The sequence below is a fragment of the Gossypium arboreum genome, chromosome 13 (genome assembly GCF_025698485.1).
Source record: "Gossypium arboreum isolate Shixiya-1 chromosome 13, ASM2569848v2, whole genome shotgun sequence".
Classification (NCBI taxonomy): domain Eukaryota; kingdom Viridiplantae; phylum Streptophyta; class Magnoliopsida; order Malvales; family Malvaceae; genus Gossypium; species Gossypium arboreum.
The window spans coordinates 41,770,785-41,780,085 of record NC_069082.1 but is presented as its reverse complement, the minus strand read 5'-3'; the positions used below and the strand labels follow the sequence as shown (position 1 = coordinate 41,780,085).

At 37.1% G+C, this 9,301-nt stretch overlaps 1 non-coding gene across 1 annotated transcript; it reads left to right on the top strand.

Annotated features, from left to right (window-relative positions):
• The first annotated feature begins 5,293 nt into the window (after positions 1-5,293).
• On the top strand, positions 5,294-5,400 carry LOC128287381 (small nucleolar RNA R71). Its single transcript, XR_008278081.1, has one exon. It is a non-coding gene; the product is annotated as a small nucleolar RNA R71 (small nucleolar RNA).
• Positions 5,401-9,301: the final 3,901 nt, after the last annotated feature.

Sequence of the window (9,301 nt, the reverse complement as noted above, 5' to 3'; positions counted from 1 at the left end):
GGGAGAGATTAGGCATCGAGAATGGAGTTGTAGGCGGCACACGGGCATGGCAGGGAGGCTGTGTGGAGTTGCAGCAGCTAGGGTTAGGGTTTTTGAATGGAGAGGAAAGTGAATAGTGCAGGGCATTTATAGATTTTAGGCCACACAGCTAGGGCACACACCCGTGTCCCCCAATTTCAGCCCGTGTGATTTTCGAATTTCAAATTTGGGCGCGTCTGACATTTAGTACACGCCCGTGTTCCTCGGGCGTGTAGGTTTACACGACCGTGTCGCACGGTCGTGTCTAGTTTCATTCGCTTCTCCCACTCCCATGTGTGCAAGCCCCACACTCGTGTTAATTTAACAGGTTTGACCATGGTTGTTCCACATGGACGTGTCGAACGCCCGTCTTGTTTTGGCAGGCTCGCCCACGGTTCTTCCACACTTCTGTGTCTCAAGCCTGTGTTGTTTTGGCAGGCTTGACCATGGCCATATCGCACGGCCATGGCGTTTTATCGTAGCCCGTGTTGGGGAAATCCTTGACCTATTTTCACACGGCTTTAAGCATGCCCGTGTGCTTGGCTGTGTCTCTATGAAAACACCTGTATTCAAGATCTCTATTAGTAAGTTAGGAGTTAAATACCAAAATTTAAAGAAATTAATATTGTTAGTGCTCGGATTGCCTCCTGAGAAGCGCTTATTTATAGTCTAAGCTTGACTTACCTCTCCGTTTGAATAATCATGGTGGTTTGAGAAGTTTAATCTCCTCATTCCTGCTATCAATATCATCAAAATAAGGTTTTAAACTGGTGTTGTTTACCTTAAAAGTGCCAAACTTGGGATGACTTACCTCTACCATACTGAATGGAAAAATACTGAGTACCGTAAGAGGGATTTCCTCATTCAGTGTGGTAGTGACAATGTGGGGATCTGCGACATTTAATAAGACCTTATTACCAACCTTAAGTTGATTTGGAGAGGTATCGGGCTCATTTTGGCATAGTTTTAGTTTGTCGGGTGTTCTTGGTTTGTGTGTTCGCCATTCATCAAGTTCCTCGATTTGTAGTCTTCGATCTTCATGAACAAGTCCTCTACTATTGCTTGAGAACGACTCATGTGCTTCCTTCAGACTCATTTTCTGCAAAGTAGGTTGCACCATATTGTTAGTTTCAGTAGGATGGTTTAAATAATTACCTTCAATCCCTGATGTGTTGCCAGAATTGCAAGCTTGAAGGTGATTATTTTGTCTCCCACCCGGAGTGTGAGTTCACCTGTGCCAACATCAATGATAGTTTTAGCAGTTGCTAAAAAGGGCCTTCCTAGGATTAAGGGAGTGTTGTTATCCTCTTCTATGTCTAGAACAACAAAGTCAACGAGAAATATAAATTTATCGATTTTAACTAGAACATCTTCAATAATACCCCTAGGGAATCTTATAGTTATATTTGCTAATTGAATGCTCATCCTAGTCTGTTTGGGTTTCTCGAGACCTAGTTGCTTAAACAATTTGTAAGGCATGACGTTAATACTAGCCCCTAGATCAGCCAATGCATAATTAACGTCTAAACTACCAATTAAGTAAGGAATCGTAAAACTCCCTGGATCTTTTAGTTTGTTGGGTAGTTTATTTTGGAGAATGGCCGAGCAAACTGCGTTCAGCTCCACATGCGACGCCTCGTCCAACTTTCGCTTATTTGCTAAAAGCTCCTTTAAAAATTTCATTTCGTTTGGCATATACGATAGAGCTTTAATAAACGGCAAGTTAATATGTAATTTTTTTAAGAGTTTAAGAAATTTACCAAATTTTTCATCTGAGCGGTCTTTCCTTTTCGCGTTGGGGGATGGTACACGAGGTTTATATTCGACAGTCACTGGTTTGTTTATATTATAATCTACCTCACCTTGACCTTTGCTTACCACAGTTTCGTGCCTCGGTTCTGGTTCAGGCTCAACGACTCCTTCGTCATCTTGAATATTAATTGTGTTGAGCTGTTCCCTTGGGTTAGGTTCGATATTATTTAGCAAACTACCTTGTGGTCGTTCGGAGATTAGTTTGGAAAGCTGGCCTATCTGAATTTCGAGCCCTTGGATTGATGCTTGTTGATTCTTAAGTGCTGTCTCAGTGTTTTGAAAACGTATTTCTGACACTGATATGAACTTTGAGAGCATCTCTTCAAGATTTGGCTTCTTTTCCTGTTGGTAGGGTGGTTGTTGGTAGCCTAGATGATGTTGTGGTCTTTGATTTCCTTGGCCTCCCCACGAAAAATTGGGATGGTTCCTCCAACCTGTAACATCCCGAAATAGGGCCTAAACGAAATAGTGGTTGCAAAACCACAAATCTGAGGTAGAAAAATTTATTTTATTATTATTTTGAGGTTCATGATATGATTTCATGATTGTGTGAAAATTTTGTGATGAAATTCTATGCATAAAGTGCTTAAGTTGAAATTAGGGACTAAATCGAATAATTTACAAAACTTGCATTCTAGAAGTTTTTAGTATGAAGTTGCTTTGGAATATTAATTAGGAGGGTTTAAATAACAATTTGACCAATTTCTTAGTTCATGGACAAAATAGGACATGGATGGAATTTTTGAAAGTTTAATAAGGAAGGGTATTTTGGTCATTTAGATATTAAATGAAATAATAAGGGAAAAATAACACAAAATTCATCATCTTCTTCATTAGCACGAAATTTCAAGGGTTCTCCATAGCTAGGGTTTGTTTCAAGCTTTCAAGCTAAATAGTAAGTGATTCCAAGCCCCGTTTTTAATGTTCTTTACGTTTTCGGAGTCCCAGTAGCTCGATAAAGCTTATGCTAGCAATAATTTAAGTTAGGGTTCATATTTGGAAAAATACCCATAGATGAAAAGTGTTTATTTTGATGTTTTATTAGAAAATATGAGGTTTTAAATTATGTTAGACAACTTGTGCTACTCGGTTTTAAGTGAAAACGAGTAAAAGGGCTTAATCGGTAAAAATACCTAATAGTCATAAGTAGATGTTAGAGTGTGAATTTGATGTTGTCATAGAAGGGAAAAATGATCAGCATGTCATAAAACATAAGAAAATAGGATGAAGTTTAAATTACGAGCCTTGGGGAAAAAGTGCAAATATGTGAAAGTTTAGGGGTAAAAATGTAATTTTTCCAAAGTTTGGGTCAAGGACTGTTTTGATAAATGTGAATATTAAATAATTTAAATTTGCTATTATAGATCAAGAAGAGCGAAATTCGGGAGTAGATCAGGGAAAAGAAAAAGTAAAGGACTAAATTGTAAAGTTTAGTCACATTTTGTATCGAGGTAAGTTTACAATAAATAAATGCAATATTCTTTTATTTTACATTATTATTGTCAATTTCCAGCATTTATATACTTATTTTTTTTGAAAATATTTAAAGTCGAATTAAAGGCGAAGTGACAGAGAAAAAGCATTAGGAAGCCCCATTTGAACCTTAGGAATGTTAGGATATTGGGGTTGACAGGACAAGACAGGACAGAAATGAGCCATGTAAGTCCATATCAGTTATATGGCTTTGGAGACAGGAATGAGCCATGTAAGCCCATATATATATATATATATATATATATATATATATATATATATCATTGGAGATAGGAATAATTCATGTAAGTCCATGTCGAAGACATGGCATTAGCGAGATATTGATGAGCGTGAACGACCTAGTATCCTTAGTATTCCGAGTGGTTCAACGGGTCATTGTACATGTTAAATTACAGTGAATTATCAGCAAAAGGGAAGGTAGATTATATTTATGAATAATGAAAGGTTAGGTAAGAAAGAAGGTCAGTGAGTAAAGAAGAAGGTAGAAAATGAGAAGTAAAGAAAGTTTATGAGGCTAGGTGACATTATGAATAATTATTCATTATGTTGAATGTTGTAATTTATTTGCTTGTAAGCTTACTAAGCCTAGTGCTTACTCTCTTTATTTTCTTTTTTTATAGTTTTATCAAGCCACTCAGGGATCGAAGGAAAGCGTCGGAGACCCGATCACACTATCGAAGAAATCACATTGGTATAGTTAGACGTTTCGTTTTGTGTATGGCATGTATAGGAACTTGGTTTCTTTTGATATGATATGATCAATGAATGATGTGTAAATACTTGCTAGTGATTAGCTAATAGAGTGGCTGATGATATACATGTTTAATAGTATGTATGATTAAGTAGTAACTATCACATGAAAACTAAGAAAAATGTGAAAGTAACTTAAAAACAGATTCAAGTATCAGAAATAATGGGATTTTGAAAAATCACAAGAAATTGTAGAGACATGGGTTGATGGTGAATAATATATGAAATTCAAGCTCGTTGTGTCTATTTTCATATGGAATAAGCAAAACAAGTAAAGGGTATCTGAGTTTTGGTGAAATAGGGCCAGAGCGATTTCTGGATCCCCTATTCCAACTTTAGAAATTCACCATAAATTTTACAAAAATAATTAGGTGGTTTAATTTATATGGTTAGAATCCTTATTGAATCTAGTTTTAAAAGAAACAAGCGGTATAGTCATATGATTTTTGTACAGAGAGAAAAGTGGTTGGTAGTAAGTAGAGACCAGTGCAGTCGAATTCTGAAACAGGGGTAACTTTAACTAATAACTGTACTAATTGGCTAAGTAAAAAATTCTAGAAAACAATTAGTAGATAGATATATAAGTCTAGTTTCAGGAAAAATTTACGGATATTAATTTCGAGTTTTGAAACTCGAGAAATGAATTTTTAAGCAACCATGACGCAGAAAAATAGTTTATTCCGAAAATTAAAATAAGAGGTTTAGAGTTGTTTAAAAGGTAAGATAAGTTTAGTAACACTTCAAGCTTGACTCCGGTGACGGTTTCGGACGTGGGGGTGTTACAAAACCTGTGTTGTAAGTGTTACTAAATGGATTGTTTTAAGGTCGAGGATTATTACCCATGTAGTTTAGTTGCTCGTTATCCATGTTATGGCCATAAGGTTGATATTCTGAATGGCTTGTTCCACCGCTACTTGCTTCGCACTACATTACTAGGTGAACCTGTGAAGAACTAAGAAAACCATCAATCTTTTTATTTAAGAGTTCTACCTGATTAGAGAGCATGGTGACCGAATTGACGTTATAAATGCCAACTGTTTTAGTTGGCTTTGTCATCATGACTTGCCACTGATAGTTATTCAGTGACATCTCCTCTATAAACTCATAGGCATCTTCAGGTGTTTTATTGTTGATGGCTTCGTTCGTCGCTGCGTCAACCATTTGCCGAGTCGAAGGATTCAGACCATTGTGAAATGTTTGTACTTGGAGCCAAAGCGGTAACCCATGGTGAGGGCAACTTCTCACTAAGTCCTTGTATCTCTCCCATGCATCGTAGAGGGTTTCTAAATCCATCTGCACAAAAGAAGAGATGCCATTACATAATTTAGCCGTTTTAGCCGGCGGAAAATATTTTAGTAAGAAATTTTCGGTCATTTGTTCCCAAGTAGTAATTGACCCTCGTGGTAACAAGTTCAACCACTGTTTAGCTTTGTTCCTTAATGAAAAAGGGAATAACCGAAGGCGAATGGCATCATCAGAAACGCCATTGATTTTAAATGTATCGCAAAATTCCGGAAAGTTTGCTAAGTGAGCGTTGGGATCTTCATCCTGCAAACCATCAAACTGAACAAATTGCTGTATCATCTGAATAGTGTTAGGTTTTAATTCAAAAGTATTTGTAGCTATAGCAGGTCTAACTATGCTAGATTCAGTTCCTGTTATAGAAGGTTTAGCATAATCATACATAGTGCGTGGAGCAGGATTTTGATTAACCGCAATTGCAGGAGGTAGCTAATTGCCTTGGTTTTCAGCCATCTCTTCGATTGGGGGTTTAGTATCGTCTTCTTGCTCTTTCTCCCTGTATCTTAAGCTATGCCTTATTTCTCTTTAGTTTCTACGAACTGTACGATCGATTTCTTCGTCAAAAAGTAATGGTCCTGACTGGTTTCTTCTAGTCATAAACTATAAAAACCTGTCAAAAGAAAGAAAGAGTAGGTTAATAAATAATACTAATGATAAAATTAAATTAAATTGCAAGAAAAATAATTGGCTAAAGTAATAAAAATTGAGCGTTCCTAATAATTCAGTTCCCCAGCAATAGCGCCAAAAACTTGATCGTGTTTTTTCGTGATAGGTTTTAAATATTTATAATTAATCATTCTTGAAACTAACTATTATCGCGATGTAGGCAAGTGTACCTATCGAACAGTAGTATAGTTTTAGCAAGACCGGACTGCCGAACCCAAAGGAACTAAAAGTACTAGTAATGATTGTCTTTTTATTATCTAGCTTAAGAATAATGGGGTTTTGTTTTAATTAACTAATTATCTAAACTAAGAACTCACAGAGAAAAGAATTGGGGAATTGCTTTTGGGAAAAATTGATTGACTTAAGACAATACCTAAGGAAAAATCCACCTAGACTTTACTTCTTATCCTGGCTCCGAATCAGATGATTTATTTGTTCAACTTGTTCCGTAGAGATCCCTAAGTTATGTTATTATCCCTATTCAAGACTAATAATGTCTAATCCTTAGATTGAATAACTGAGACTTTTCTCTAATTAACACTCTAGGGTTGCATTAACTCGATCTATGGATCCCCTTATTAGGTTTCACCCTAATCCGGCAAAATCTTGTCACCCTATGTCTAGGCACGCAATCAACTTCGCTTAATTATGATAAATGTACTCTTAGCCAGGGTCTATTCCTCCTCTAAATAACAGCTTATCTTGAATCAGTATCTCGAGATATCAAAACAAGAATTAAGAACACATAATTAAAAACAAGTTAAATATTTATCATACAATTCAGAAAATAATAACAAGATTCGTCTTAGGTTTCATTCCCTTAGGTATTTAGGGGATTTAGTTCATAACTAAATAAGAAAACATCTCAGAAAAATAAAGAATACAAAACATAAAGAAAACCCAAAACTCCTGAAGGGAAATTGAGTAGAGATCTTTAATCTTGATGATGAATCCGGCTTCTGAGATGAATCAATCGGCTTCCTTGGAGTAATTCCTTACTCCCTATTCTCTGTGTCCCCTTTTCTCCTCTTTTAGGGTGTATTTATAGGCTTTGGAATGCCTAGAACCCCTCAAAATTAGCCTTTTCTTAATTGGACTCAACTTGGGCTCGGTAGGGACACGCTCGTGTGAGATTACTTTAGGTTGTGTTCGAGCCTGTTAGAATGGCACGGGCGTGTGCTATACCCGTGTGAGTCGTGCTTCGATTCTGTCAGATTGACACGGCTGTGTGGTCTACCCATGTGAGGAAGTCCAGGCCGTGTTAAGTTCGTACTTTGGCCCATTTTCTCTATTTTTTGGCCCGTTTCTCTTTTGTTTCGCTCTCCTATGCTCTCTTAAGTATAAAACATGAAATTAAAGCACTAGGAGCATCGAATTCTCCAATTCTAATGGAAAATCATCCATAAAATGCGTTAAACATGGGGTAAAAATATGTATAAATTACAGTTTATCAGGGTGTTAAATTTCCATGAAACTTAAATTGGGGGTCTTTAAAGGGCAAATAGTCCCTTATACTATGGCTTGGCTGGCCATGAGACAAAGAAAATTAAATGGTCAATATGTCAGGTATTTGATGACATAAAATGGGATAAAATAATGCCCTAAAGCCTAGCTATCATCTTTTTTTCTCCACTCTTTCTTCTTGACCGAAAATATCAGGCATTAGAGGAGTTTTTGAAGCTAGAATTTTCAGCCACTTCATCTCTCTACAAATCAAGAAGTACAAAATCCTGGCCTCAACCGGGGAAAAGCAAAGTAAGTAGACTAAAACTAAATAGCGGCCTACTTTTTTGTAATCCGAGGTAAGTTGTATGTTAATAATGCAACTCTGTCTTTATGATGTGCATTTGTATTGATATGGCATAAATTGATTTTATTTTGAATATGAGAATACATGTTGAGAAATTGACATAGTAGGGACTTTCGTTGAACATTTGGAATAAACTTGGATATTGGTACCCTAATATTGGGTGATATGCATGCTAGTGTAAGACATGTCTGGGACATGCATCAGCCACAATATGAGAGCCAGTGTAAGACGTGTCTGGGACATCCATCAGCCTCTTGATATTTAAGCCAGTGTAAGACTTGTCTGGGACATGCATCGGCGTTGAGAGGAGAGCTAGTGTAAGACATGTCTGGGACATACATCAGCCGTGCAATCGACAAGTTAGTGTAAGACCTATCCGGGACATGGCGTTAGCTTGTTGCATTTTAGTGTAAGACCATGTCTGAGACATGGCGTCGGCATCTTAGCCCATGTTAAGGCTATCGAGTATCTGATAGTATTCCAAATGGTTCAACAAAAGGTTTGTGATTTATATCGAAATGAGAAAAGTTGGGATTATGTAATGACTGGTACAGGTACCATATTGAAATGTATGAGATACAAGCTCAGTCCATGAAATATGAATTGTATTAGATGGTGATGAGTAAGTTGAACTTATGTCTTTTTACAGTATTTGTAAATAAATGATGAAAGGTTATGAGCATATTGCTTTATGATAAGTAGTTGTTGTTTATTTTCATGCAACTTACTAAGCTTTATGCTTACTCGATCTCTTTTCCTTTTTCTCATAGTGCCGCCAATTAGCTCGTAGATCAACAGACGTCAGAGACATCGATCACACTATCAAATCAAAGCACTTGGTATAATTAGTTCTTAAATTTTGATTATGACTTGTATAGGAACTTTGATTTTGTTGAGTGTCACATTGTTTTAGGGCCAAATGTGTTGACTTGTTTTAGTAATTGACACCATTTTGTATTAGGCCATGGAAAATGGCTAATGTTGAAGGTTTTCATATGAATACAAGAGGTTCTTTCCTGAATAAGTAATTCATTGGTTGCTTTGGTATATATATATATATGAAATGTGTAGATGCCTTAGATGTGGTTGTTGAATTGAGAAATCAGGTTGTTATATTGTGTTTCAAGGTGGCAAAGGGGTTGGTAGATAGCCCTATATTGTCCACACGGGTAGACACACGAGTGTGTGTCTAGGCCGTATGTGGCACACGGTCAGTCCCATGAGCGTGTTGTCCTACCGTGTATCCCCTGCACGTAAAAATTTCAAGTCAGAATGCATAGGTAGAGACACAGCCGTGTGTCTCAACCGTATAGAGGACACGGCCCCTGGCCATGGGCGTGTGCTGCGGTCGTGTGCCCTAAATTGGATGTTAACGTCAGAAACAAAATGTCAAGATTTTTAGACACGGGCTAGGACACGGGCGTGTCATGGCCGTGTGAAGGACACGGG